Raw genomic sequence first — 15,187 nt, forward strand, 5'->3', positions numbered from 1 at the left:
ATTATTTTTTTTAAACATTTTGAAAGTGTGAGAACTTCTGATTTGGAAGGCATTTGTAGAATCTGCCCCAGGTCTTAATGGGTTAAGAATGTTATATGTGGCCCAGATGGTTGGCGTAAGCGTCTGGGCACCTAGGCTGGTATTCCTCCCTGACAGCGTGTCACAGGTTCGACTCCCGATCTTGACGACCTTTACTGCCTGTCACCCCCCCCCATCTCTATCCCCATTTTCTGTCAGTCTACTGTTCCTATCAATAAAGGCAGAAAAAGCCCCGGACAAATCTTTAAAAAGATAATAATGTTATACGTTGTCAGAATCTGCCTTGTTTGTGTTTGTTTGTGTGCTAAAAGAGGGACTTGAGTCCTATTTCACCAGGTCAGAGAATCCTTTTTTATATTATACATTTTTAATCAATTAACGATATCTCATCAATATTTGCTGACAGTTACATCATGGCAAGGTATAATTACACCGCCCCCTACCATAGTGTATTGTAGCTTTAACTAAACCCGGAGAAGAGAACATTTAAATTCCGTACTGGTTACCTGTTGTTTTTAGGATTGAGGGAGGGCATAAATGTGCCTCAATTCACCCATTCAACTTTGAGCTACCTTGTGTTCAAAGACTATTTATGGTTGTATTATAACAATAAATATATTTCTTTTTTTTTAATTGAATACTTTATTGGTCAGAAATGTAAACGGCATGTGGTACAGTAAGACATTAAAGATAAAAGGACAATACAAAATAGTCCTGGGGACTTGTTTCCATTGTGGTCTTATAGGCTATTCAATTCATCAACATAGCATACAAATGTATTTTCCCCCCTGGTATCAATAATTTAACATTCATGCAATCTGTCATTTTGAAATAATTTGTCCCTAAGTGAATTTCCTCCTGACCTGAGGCATACTTAACAGGTTAACAACACTGTCAATGGTCAGGAAATATTCGTTACATAACACAGAATAATATTGATTCTGAACAGACGTCTATGTACCATGTTGGAAGCATGTGTCCTTGGAATGAGTCCAAGGAATACATTCCCTCTCAACAATAATGAGGAAGCTCCTTCTGTATAGTCCAAGTGCTGCCAAAATGCCCCAGTGTCCCAGTAACCTTTTGTTAGAAAATTGCCCTGCCACGTACGTAATCATTGTGGGCTGTTTCTGAGTAAAGGTCGATGCCTGACAATGCATCTCTGGTGCACTCAGGAACCTTGGGGGATGCTGTGATTAAAACAGCTGAATTATTCCACAACTAGCTTAAAAAAAAAGGCTGAGCATGCAATGAAATTATGAGAATGAAAAGAATGACAGACGTGAAGATAGTTCACGGCTACTGAAAAATGATGACTCATTTTCAACGCTAGCTTGGGACAACCACTGGTGATGAATGGGGTTTAAAACAATGAAAGAGGAGAATTCCAGGAGGCCATGGCACCTAGATTCTCAAATGTTCACTAAATATGATTAAATAGCCAAATAAACCAATATCTACTTTTGATATCATTTGTTAAAGGAAATGCATTTCCACTCAATATTTTGCACTGAAATGTTTACAGCCAAGGTATGTTGAAAGCTTGAGATATGGATGTAGAGTTGTACCTGATGTCTGTTTTTGTCACTTCTTTATTTGATAGTGAAAAGAGAGAAAGAAAAGGGTAGTCATGTAGTTAGCACACATGAGCTGACATTCAGCTCATGGAATGTTGCGGTGAGTTTCGTTGTGATTTATGGCATAGCAATCAGTTGTTTTGCTGTTCAATATTGGCAATAAATCCTCATTGATGTGGCCAAAATGCTGCATCAGAAGGGTGTAACCGTCCCAGTGTGTGATGAGAGAATAGTCTGACCACATACCCTGTAGTCATCAGGCTGTTGAAATAGGGCAGATGGGACCTAGATTACGTTCATTTGGGATGGTTTGCCTGTGCATTCCTGTGGTATTAAGTATATTATTGTTTACCCTATTATTTCACACTAAAATGTACAATTTAGTCATTTGCATCAAACTCTTAATCCAGATTGCCTTTCATGTGAAATCCCATTCAAATCCCATTCACAGAATTTAAGTATTACATAGTTCTTCTATTGTATCCTTTCATTCTCTGATATTTAACTAGGCCTAACTTTAGAGCAATGTTGCCTGTCCTAAAGAGGTTTTGCGTGTGTGTTATTGACTCAGGTTAATAAAGTGTATGCTTTTATTTCATCACTCTGCTGCTGCAAACAATAAAGCACAATTCAGAAAACATACCAAAAAATATTCAACAAATGACAATAAAGGAGATTATTTCTTTCAAGCATGTGATTCAAAGCCAAAGGGATAGGGAGGATCCCAACTACAAAGCATTAGTAATCGACTGCCAGCCATGTGGCTCCCAACCCCCCACCATAATTGCCGGACCCAAGCACACTTCAACCAAAATGAATTCCACAATGATTCTAGTTGTATATGTGTGAATGGGGGTTAAAAAATATTGATAGAAAGATACGTAGCTAAGCTAGATAGAGAGATAGATAGATAGAAAGATGCTTCAGCAATTCTTATGTTTGTCTAAAAGAAGAACCATGTCATGTGTCTGTGGTCCAAAATGTCCCATGAATAGGCTGACCTCTTCCATAGAATCTCAAACAATCACAGCAGACAGGCTGGAGTGTCCCAGGGACTGAATACAACAACTGTGTATCCGTTATAGAGGACACTGGCAGACTGTGAGAGGAGAAACCCTTATTTAAACACTATAAATGAACCGTTATCTGCCAAACACACTGCGATTCTGTTCAGAGGACAAATGAATGCAAGGAATATAGTTTAATCATCTTTCCTCTACAGCTCTTTAATCAGCCCCGCGTATACTACACAGCGGGTTTTTCCCTTGATCTCTCCACATCGCCATGGGCCTATATCATCACTAATGTATGTACACCCACAGCATACGCACAGCGTATATCGCTCACAGACACAAAGACTAACAGGAACAAGGCCCCCACACCCCTCGCACAGAGAGAGGGGGGCGCTAAGTTGGCCCCCCTGCAGTGTCAACCTGCCTTGCTAGCGGGAGCTAATTGATGCAGAGTGCTAACAAGTCAAGCCTCTTTTTCATCTGGGCGGCCATGGGGCGAGAGAGAAGGAAGGACTGAAGGAGTTGGTTTGACGTCCTGGTGGGGGAGGGGAGGAGATGAGAGGTGCAGATAGGAGAGGAGAGAGGAGGGAATGAGACAGCCAGGGACCTATACTCCCCCCCCCCCCCCAGTCCCATCCACACACTGTCATGAAATATGTATGGTCCCCGCCCCTCAGCCATGGCCAGAATTGATCACAGGGCGCTATTAACTGGTGTGTACACACCCCCGTTTGACTGCACCTGAGGACTCCTGCCATCACATCTTTTCTTATAGCTTAAAATGTTCTCTCTTTTTTTTAAATCAATTAGCATTTTTATGGCTTTTCTGTTGTTGTTTTTTTTTGCCTCATTCAATCACGTTTGCAAAATACATCTAGGAGCCTTTAAAATAAGTAGAATGTCATTGTACTTGACAGCTTAATACATTTTTAAAAAATCCAAAACGATCTACCTGCAGTTACAGTATATATTGTTTCTGAGATGGATTGACATACAGCCCACAACAATGTAAAAGGGCTAGGAAATACTGAACTAAAACTTGCAATCAGCTAAAAGAATGCCTTTTATCCAGCAAAACTCATGTTAAGTGAAGTGGGATGTACTTGCTTCAGTGCAACATCACACCCCATTATAATGGATTCACTCCTTCACACATTCACCGGTTGCACAGATTTATAGCTTGATTAAAATAGCACTGTTGCCATCTCCATAAATTACGTACAATGGCATGTGCGCACCGCCATGTTTCTGATGCTTTGATGCTCTAGCCAGGCTAAAATGCTTCAACAAAAATAGAACTGGTTACTGGCAAGGCCGTCGTGTGATATTGTGCAATGTCTCTGAACCATGATGGACCCGATATCATGTGACACTAATGCACAGAGACAGGTTAAATGGCTGGAATTGCCTTGCAGATTGCATGTCTCCTGAACAATCAATGAGGTAGGTTCCAACAAGGACCCAGCGGGGTGGAAATGGGATGAATTGAATTTTTTGCCTCCAAATGGCAAAATGCAGGCTGTCACGATCGTGAAATTGGGTGTCGCACCGCAACGCCTTGTGTGCTTGTAGATGATTGATTGATTGAATACTTTATTAGTCAAAAAATGTAAACAGCACGTGGTACAAGATTCAGACATTAAAGCTAAAAAGATAACACAAAAAGGTCCTGGGGACTTGTTTCCATTGTGGTCCTATGCATTCAATTAATCAACATACTGTAGCATAAAAATAACACAATAATACTGATCTACTATTTTGATATCACCCTTTGATATCACCCTTTCTATTCCTCATGTTAGATCTTGAGAAGAGAAGGTTCATGACGGTGTGCAACAGTTAATCAAACTAATCGATTGAATTGAGTATTCAAAGATAATCTATTTGAATAAAATATTAGATTTAATTTGAATAGTGAAATTACCAGATCTTACAAGCTCACAATGCGACATGTCATGTGCTTTTAGATCGGCAATTTTTGCATGACCGTTGTAGGCCTACAACGTAATGGCTCGAGTGTTTAATCAGGCTAATAGATTTAGTCGATTTTGTTTTATTGTATATATCATTATTATTATATTATTATTATTCAATTGATCTCAAATCTGATCTCATCCTGTCAAACAGTATGGGTAATCTTAAATCGAGAGATTTGACATGTATTTTCTATTTTAATTTTGTGATTCAGGCACTTGGTTACTGTTGCTACGTCCTTGTACGATACAAGCTCACAGCGGGTCGCAATATGACACACTGTGAGCTTGTAGATCAGATATTTTTTGTATAGGCACATGACACCACCGTACAGCGGAGTATAAATTAAGCAATACAGTCGTTTTCCTTCACGGGTCAATACAATTTGACCTGGCCTTAAAGAACTTAAAACATTTATAGCATCTTATTTGTCAGTATTGAAGCAAAATTACCATGACCAAAGTACTATACACAGGTCATGCAATTTAGACCATTGAGCTGTAATAATAGTACAAATTAATAACTGCTTGCAATTAGACTTGCAATTTGGAGAGTGGAGAGAATGGTTCCAATTCACTCAAATTGGAAAAAGCTGCTCAAACAAAAGTTGATAGCCGTTTCGAATGTCCATAATTTACTAATAAACATCACAACCGTTTCTCTTCAGAAGGGCCATGGTGGGCGACTATTGGAACCATTAAGAGGCTGCTTGGTTAATAGATTAATGATACCTTTAAAAAAATGCAAAAGCTCCATGGCTGCTTGAGGGACAGCAGTGGACACTGCTGACATGATGGGGATTGTGCTCCATTCATTCCTGCCAAGTGATTGGCTGGAATGAATGTCTGTCCACTGTCATCCGTCTATGGCCTGTCAAATCACCCGTCACCTTCGAGGTGTGTGTGCGTGCGTGCGTGCGTGCGTGCGTGCGTGCGTGCGTGCGTGCGTGCGTGCGTGCGTGCGACAGGGGTTGCAAATAAGAAAAGTGCAGTGCAGTGTTTGAGCAGCACCCGAGAGCTTATTGATCGGCTTAGAAATGATTAAACACTGGGATTGGAAGGCCAGAAGCAGCTGTTGCTGTGTTTTAATGCTCGCGTTTGTAAAGCTCAGGGTCTTTATTGACGATGATAAGTGTTGAATACCGTCGCTGTCGGGTGGAAACCTTATATGTCCCAAAACCTTGGGGCATTTTAACAATTTAAACAATATATATCAAATAGTGAAATTATCCGATCTACAAGCTCACAACGCGTTGCATTGCGGCATGTTGTGAGCTTAGATCTACTATTTTCACTACTTTTGTGCAACACTCTTCTTATATGATGAAGTAGGGCATTCATTTATGAACAAAACATAAAAAGTAGAAATATGGAGATACAAGGTTTCTTCCGAACAGCAATGATATTTAGGGTAGAATTGAACAAGCTGTTAAGACTGGCACATTACAGGGCTATACATAGCCATAAATGGCATAACAATTAAGATGCTTACAGAAGGTCTCGTGTACGTTGGCCTGGCCTAGAATCAAATCCTGTAAGTGTCTCCCTCAAACTATTGTATCAGCTTGGCTTTTGAAGACCAGAGTGTGATCCATTTCTAATTACAGCATGAAGCTGTATTTCGTCGTTGTCGGACAGAACCCTCGTATGGTATTAACTTTCTGTGTTTTTTTGTAAATTAACGTCCTACGTGATCATATTACAGTGTCACACAAAAGTATCAAAAATAGCAGATCTGCAAGCTCTAAACGTGGCGTGAAGTGAGGCGTTTTGAGCTTGTCGATGTGCTATTTTTAGCGGTGCCAACCGCTCTACGTTTGACTCTGTCTGCGTGTCCGTTTGTTTGAGCACGGGCCGTTTGTTTGAGCACGGGATGAGCACGGCAAAGAAGCAAACAGCTATAACTTCAGTTTGCAGCATGCCACCAAGTCCAAATTTGGTATGTGGACTTAGACCACCAATAGGGACGAGCATGAATTGATGACGTTATCTAAGAGGGGTCCAGGGACCCCCACCCCGTATGAGCACGGGATGAGCACGGGATTTTAAACAGCTATAACTCCAGTTTGCAGCATGCCACCAAGTCCACATTTGGTATGTGGACTTAGACCACCAATAGGGACCAGCATGAATTGCTGAAGCCCCGCCCCCTCTGTCTTCCCATTGGCTGGCCTTCAAACAGCCATAACTCAAGTTCGCAGCATGCTATGGAGTACAAATTTTGTACATGGACTAAAGCCAGCAATAGGGACTAACTGTCATTACTTAAGCCCCGCCCCCTCTGTCTGCCCTTTGGCTGGGCTTTAAACAGCCATCATTCCAGTTTGCAGCATGCTACCAAGTACAAATTTGGTAAGTGGACTCAGACCACCAATAGGGACGAACTGAAATGAGTTAAGGCCCGCCCCAAAGGCACCGCTTCCTTCACACAGGGTGTGATTTTTATTTGAATCCTGAAAAGTAACAGTTTTGGACATAATGAGGACAGAGACGATTTCTTAATCGTATTCCGTGATAGAACGTCCTGTGTGACAAAGCCTTTCCCTTCCATTGTGATGGCTAAACCTTTGGTTTTCACAGTGGGGTTTCCTGTGAGTGGTGGCTTAAGTACATTTACTTGAGTACTGTACTTAAGTAAAACAAAATTAATTAGTATCTGTACTTTAAGTACTTGTATTTTTGGATGACTTTCACTCCACTACAATTCAAAGACAAATGTTTTTTTGTCTCTAAACACTAAAAACAAAATTTCTGGTAAGGGAAAAGGTACATTATGAATTAACCACGCGAAAATGTAATTCATTCGATGGCGGTAACATTAGCGTTTTCTCGCCGATATTAAACACTGGGAACTCAGAATGGGTGGAAAGAAACCGTGACCCAGGTAGGATGTGTAAATTACATCAGACTTTGGTACTCTATTTCTGGAATATATTAGTATTCTTTTGGAAAAACCTTTGACCGTGTGTGTTCCGCCGCCCGTCCATCCGTCGGTACGAGCACGGCATAAACAGCTGCAGCTGATTGCAACACAAAGATGCAACCAATTACACTAATTAAACACATGGGCCACTTAAAGACATGCATACACACACACACACACACACACACACACACACACACACACACACACACACACACACACACACACACACACACACACACACACACACACACACACAGAGCACTCAGCACACTCAGCACACTCATCACATCTAATAAAGTAGTACCATCTGAATAGTACCGCACGAATACCAGCGCCCACACATCAAATAGGGTAGTACTGCCTGAATACCAACGCCCCCACACAGAAAATAGAGATGTACCGCTTGAATACCAGCGCCCACACATCAAATAGAATAGTACCGGCTGAATACCAGCGCCCACACATGAAACAGTTATAACTGTTATCCTTGACAGGCATAGATGGCTCTGTAGTGTACATCCCAGTAGTCTGTGTACAAATGTGCCAGAGTCAAGCAGGAGCCAGTAATCCAAGAACAAAGTACTGTCCAAGTAGCTTTGCGGTGTGCCAGGGGAGGATGATTCTGTGGCTGAATCTGCTCCTGATCCCCAGTAGCACATCATAGAAGCCAGGGATGAGAGGGGTTCACCAGGATAGCGTCCAGCTTCCTCCCCTCTGTAACCACCTCCAGATTGTCCAGTTTAACTCCAGCTATGGAGCTCGCCTTCCTCACCAGCTTGTTGTTCTGTCTACTACAGCATTGGTTCTCAAAGTGGGGTCCGAGGACCCCCAGGGGTACTTGAGGGGGTTCCAGGGGGTCCCCAGCTAAAGGATGGACAGGGACCAAATGGACCCTTATGGGTCTGTAACTCTGAGAGTGTACAAATGGAACCAAATGGGTCATTTGGTTCCATTTGTACACTCTCAGAGTTAAATTAACATTGATTTTACGATATGAATTGGGGTCCCAGAGACATACATGCCATTAAATGGGGGTCCGTAGCCTAATGCATGTTAAACTGGGGGTCCTTGAAATTAAAATGGTTGAGAATCACTGCTAGAGAGCCATAAAAACCTTCTCTTATTGGGGTCCCTGGCTTATCTTTTCAAATGGGGGTCCGCGGTCTAATAAGTGTCTATTTGGGGGGTCCTTGGCACGAAAAAGTTTGAGAACCACTGTACTACAGACTGGTAGAACATCTGTAAGCGAAGGCAAGATAATAGAATATTATGAAGTGTGTTTTTTGGCAAATTGTTTCCCTTTGCAGCCTACAACCTTTGGCTATCACAAACACAACATCAATCAGTCTAATGGCTACTGTAGCAACAACATCATGGTTACAGTATTTTGTACCATTTGAGGTTGTTGATCTGCTGTTTTCTGCGTGCGACACTATCATATGATGTAGTATATATAATAAATTGGTCCCCACTCCTTCGGGTGTTTTTTTTTTCACTGTATTTTTGAACAGCATACGTGAAATGTGTCCTCTGCATTTACCCATCATATAACTACTAAGAGAAATAAGCGCCATTCTGTGGCGCTTGGGGGGCACTTAAAGTGTCTTGCTCAGGCACATTTCGACACATTGCTGAGGCCTGGAATGGAACCTGGAACCTCTGGCTTTCCAGGCGGGCTCTCTAACCATTCAGCTGCTATAAATCGGGCTTCAGATCTGAATGACTAAACTTTTTATTTTTGCTTGCATTCTCATAACCATTTTTGGTGCAGTGCAGTCAGATTTAAAAAGGAGAACTAAAAAAAGAATGACATCTTTGAAGGCAGATGTTCCTTCATAACAATGCAGCTCCCCACAGCCGGCAACGCTAGCAGAATCAGAGCGTATGCATATATTGTATGCTTTTGTTGCTTTTTAGGCTTACATAATCCTCAAGGTCTCTTCAAGGAACACGGATGAAAAGCTTTCATAAGTTCTCAATGGAGAACTCGTTCTCTTTGAAGACGAGACCACGTCGGTCCCTACAGTAGGCACACGCAGGTGTTCTGCTTTGACTCTCTCCATGAATGAAATAGATAAATAACCCCACCTCGCCGCATCACATTCATGATAGCTCTGGCGCTGTAATCTTTTCTTCTTCTTTTTTTAAATGTCAGACCCATTCCTGTGCTCCAGGAAGACAAACATTTCTCAGAAGCTTGGTCTAGTTTTGTTGGTACATGCTACAGGGTACTGTTGTACAGTACCATGCATCATTAATCATTATGTTTAAAGCCAAGGACAACACATATGGTAATCCAGGCCAAGAACTTCCTGTCTGGGACCGTACAAGAGTAAGGGTGTGTGTGTATGTGCGCGTGCGTGTGTGCGTGCGTGCGTGTGCGTGTGCGTGTGCGTGTGTGTGTGTGTGTGTGTGTGTGTGTGTGTGTGTGTGTGCATGCGTGTAACCCAACGAGGGCGGCATGCAATTGTTCCGCGCCGCCTTTCCTTCATATGGGACACCAGGAAGGTGGAAGCAGGTGGATCAATAATACACAATAAGATCCTCAGAGTTACTGTAACTCTGAAAGCGTACACATGTAATCAAGTAAGAGTCGACTTGGGTGCATCTGTGCACTCTCTGAGTAACAAATAGATAAATGAACACTGAGGATTTTTACTGTGTATACCACCCGCACTACACCCACCTCCAAAGGTTTACAGTCTTAACTCTGGCAGAGGATTATGGGTACATGATGAGACTAATGAGAAACAAATTCATCTGAAACAAACAGCGCTGTTTGCCACCATGCTGCGAGCAGTACAGCTCCACCTGGGTGTTTTATGGGCAAAGTTAGCCGGCTGCCAGATTAGCTTCTCATCACGTGAGCTATTATCGTCAGGACTTGGGGTAAATTCCCAATGTGTAATGTCTCTTGTTCTCCTCTGTCTCTCTCTTCTGTCATTCTTCTTGATTTGCTGTCTCTCTCATTCCTCTCTGTCTCCTCCTCTCCCCCATCTCTCTTGCACTCTCTCCCACTGTCTCCTCCTCTCCCTCTCTCCCGCTCTCTTTTTACCCTCTCCCCCTTTCTGCCTCCTACTCCCCCCAGCTTTCATCCATCTGTCTCTCGCTCTCTCTGTCTCCTCCATCTCTCCACCCCCTCTCCTCTCTCCCCTCTCTCTTTGGTATTCTCTCTCTCTCTCTCTCTCTCTCTCTCTCTCTCTCTCTCTCTCTCTCTCTGGCTGTCGTAGAGTTCAGCTGAGGACAAGTCTCTGCTGTTGCATATGCTCTCAGTAGGTCGACCGACTCAACGTGTTGTGTGTAACGGGGCCCAGGAACAGATGGAAAATTCTGCACCAGAAACAGATACAGTACACAGAAAAAAAACCTAACCCCTAAAATGTACTCTGGAGGACTGATACTGTTGGGTGCATTTTGTACCATCTCAGAGTTAAATTGACACGGGAGATTTGACTGTGTAGACATTCTCAGTTTTACTGTGACAGAGAGCGCATGGAGCCAACAGCGATGTGACATGTCATCCACGCTGTTGAATGGTATTCCATACATTCAAGCTCCAGTGTCACACCATAAACATTGTGGTGTTTGTTCACAGGGAGGTGACATGTCATCCGCGCTGTTGAATGATTCCATATACTCAATCTCTAGTGTCACGTCTTAAATCACTGTGATGGTTGTTCACAGTAAAATCCTCTGTATTCGTTTAACTATGAGAGTGTACGATGTACGAATGTAACCAAATGGATCGTTATGGGTCCATTTGATTACATTTATACGTGTGGAGTGACAAATTGATACAACGCAGATTTACTGTTTTGTTGTGCTTGTCTTAGTGTTTTAAATGTGTTCTCTTAAAAGCAGTTTGTGGCAACAGTGTGACTGTTTTTGCGTTTGATTTTTACGTGCATCAGCGTGTCAAATCTCAAGGCGTCGTTCACAGTTTGAAACATGAATCCAGCTCCCAGTTTCTGTGTGGCAAGTTTAGCTGGAATCGTGTTGACTCTGTCAGGATAGATAACCACTGGAAGATAAATACTGCTGGTTACACATGTTAGTCATGAGCTAAAATGCCTTAACCCCGAAAGATCACGTACTGTAAACGATAATCACTGTGAAGGGTGTAGTGCAGTGGTTCTCAAAGTGGGGTCCAGGCCAGGGACCCTCAGGGTTCCTTGAGAGGGTTCCAAATGGACCCTTACGACTCTGGGAGTTATGTGCTTCTTTGGAATTAAAAAGTGTGAAAACCATATAGTGTAAATGGGTCATCAGTCATCACACGTTTGATTCCCAGCAGCAGCTGCTCTGTGTCTGCAGCCTGCAGGGGCAAGGCTGAGGGTTATAAAACCTGCCAAACCAGGGCAGCAAGGCTCATCTGGTCATGATGAACTTGTGTCTCTCTCTGTATGTGTTGGAGTTCATTATGTCTATATGAACTAAATGACTGAGACATGCCTGGTAGCTGAAGCCGGTCATTAAGACTTCAATAAGCAGGTTGCTAAAATGGTGACTGTTAACCACCAGCATCCCTATTCCAAAAATAGCCAATCTACAAGCTCACAACGCATCGCCACGGGTTGTGAGCTTGGAGATCTGCTTTTTTGGCAAAGCCATTTGGTTTAGATCGAAAAAGAATGCACCAGGTACAGTGCAACTCAGGTCCGTTTTACTAAGTATAGAGGGTCTAAGTGGTAAAATTAGTGTTTAGAGTTTAAACCTTTAAAAATGGGACCACCTTTCCAGTTAACAGTTTCCAGTTAACACTCAGGATTTTGCTGTGCAGTGTCCGCTTCAAGGATATGAAGAGCGTTCGTTCAGTGTCATTCAATCTTATACCGTGTCCTTCTGGACACCGGCCGTTAGCGCGGCTGCAGCATCCATTAACATGTGTCCTTGAACAAGACACTGGACATTTAGCCGCTCACTCATTGTAAGCAAGTCACTCTGGGATATCAGTTGATAAATGTTTTTTTTAAATGAAAACAGGAAACTCGTCAGCAACACCATAAAACATGCAACAGATTTTTCCCCCCCGTACAAAGATAAGAGGCCTCCTGTCACTGAGCGGTGATGGTCGCTGAGCACCGCACCCGACCTGAATTCAGAAACCACAGACTCACTCATTGTGTTCAAGACAAGTGACCCTCGAAATGGCCGCTATTCAACACAGCCAGAGCATGACCTTCCACTGCTCTGAAATGTGTATCAGGCTTGACCCCAGGAGACCCAGAATTCACCTCAAATCCCATCTCTCTCCAGTCATCAGCACACTGGCCCTATTCCAGGTCAGTACCTTTGGCTTATAAAGCACACACGCACGCACGCACGCACGCACGCACGCACGCACGCACGCACGCACGCACGCACGCACACAGTCTTCTTTCACTTGCTCTCTCTTTACTTGTCTGCCCGATGACATTTTCCCTTTCTTTCCCTATCACTCTTTCTGATTTTCTGTGTCTTTTGGTCTTTCTTATTTGCCCCCACCCCCACCATTGCACTCCGACCACCCCACCCCACACACAGACACACACACACACACACACACACACACACACACACACACACACACACACACACACACACACACACACACACACACACTCCTTTTAGCACCATTGTATAATCGTACCACTGTACTATTTGCAAACTGTTAATAAAGTATTCAATCTATACGCACGACAAGTTTGAAGTCCGTCAGTCTGAATTTTATGTGGGACACACACACACACACACACACACACACACACACACACACACACACACACACACACACACACACACACACACACACACACACACACACACCAGTGATCAGGGCAGCCAAGCAGGCAGGGCTCCAATCTCATTAGCAGGCATGGCAAGGAGCCAGGGAAGGGCAGGTCGATGGTGGGCCAAGAGCTGAGTGAGACTAGGTGGTCATAGAGTCTGCTTCACAGATGAAGAACTTCTCTCTTGATAAGACGATGTTAGGGCACATTATATATAATTAATACTTAGAGAGAGCTACAGACTGATTCATAGCTGGATCAGACGGGCAGGAATCAGGAGAGCTGAACCCACATTGTGCATGTGCCCAAATACTTGATTGCGCACCGAAAAATGGCATCGCAGCGCTATTTTGGTGCGTGACACCGGCGTGCAACCATGTAGAGCTCCTTTCACAGACAGTGAGAGTCACAAAGTGCTTCACAGGTTTAACAAACACAAAAGCATATCAATAATAATAAAATGATAAAAAAGCATACCAATACAATGAAAAGACTGTCACACATAGGGGAATAGCCAACGCATGGTATGGCGAGGCATCAGGCGCCTCAATTACACCTTGTGGCGATTGTGGCCAGTGCTGGTGCGTAGTTTGTTTGAATTATGTTTGAGTGGTTGGCTCACTGGTAACCGGAACGCTCGCCCTAAAACACAGTCGCCCCATTTTTTTTGCGGACCACTCGCCCCCATTGGTTCTTGTATTCGTTTTACTGAGGTTAAGGTTAGGAATACGTTTAGGGTTAGGCATAGTTCTTTTTTCACCCATCAACGCTGCAAACACGGCACGCCACAACGGGAAGCTCCACCCCTTTGCTCTCACAGAATGGAAGTGAACGGATGGGACACTCGCCACTTCACAGATGTGTCATGTGTGTCCTACTTTGTCTGGGCATGCCCCATCTGGACGGTTCAATTATAGCGTCACACTTGTTATTTCTCTGAATTCTGTGTGAGATTATGTTCAGGCGACATGAACACTTCCAATATTTGTGCAGGTGGAGCGGGCGGTGAAAGGAATGTAGCGTGTACACCAAGTGACACCAATATCCAAGCTGTACTGTTAACATGAGTGTTGAAAGCTTTGAAGCTTTTCAGAGTGTAAAATATGGAATAATCCTACCAAAACCTTTTCTTTCAATAAAGGCTGCTGTCCGTCATGCCAACGATATCTCTCAACGGCCATGCATTTACATTGGCATGTGAAAAAACTGTTTCCTCAGCCATTTTCTAGCCCACATTATCCATTTACAGGACCCTCCTGTTTTTGCATTGGAAACGGGATAATTCCTGCTTTGTTTCCCTGGATGAAGTTATATCCACAGTTGCAGGACTGTTCCATATTCAACAGCTACTTTGTAGATTGTTCTTAACAAATGGAAAAGTTATGGAATCTCTGGAGAGGAGATGGGAGGGAGAGAAAGGGGAAGGCTGAGCCACTGCCAAACCTGGCAGATGATGGATTGCTTTAATGTTAGAGGATGTATAGGTTTTTACTTCCATGGCGGCCGTAGGAGGATATGTCCTGCTGAATTCATTACAGAGTCTCATATGAGAATCACTCACACAGCCCACCAGTAGCAAGACCCCAACGACAGATTAACATATAAATAGAACCAGCCTATTACATGGAGGATCCTGCCCCTCATTCCCTGTCTGTTTATTCCCAATGATGTACATTCAGCAAGGTGATGAATCCGAGATAGCCAGGTGACTTGCTGAATAGATGTCAAGCTTCGGTATTCTGATGCAGGCAAATGGCTTGCTCCAAAAATGTTAGTGCTCCAACCGCAATAGCCTAAAAGTATCCCAAACAGATTAAATTGGTAACAGCATGCATACACTTATGTATAGCTTATTCGTTTATTTTCTTAATTATGGCTTCTGGTTATCTTA

This window comes from Gymnoscopelus microlampas (genome assembly GCF_963454915.1).
Source record: "Gymnoscopelus microlampas genome assembly, chromosome: 18".
NCBI lineage: Eukaryota > Metazoa > Chordata > Actinopteri > Myctophiformes > Myctophidae > Gymnoscopelus > Gymnoscopelus microlampas.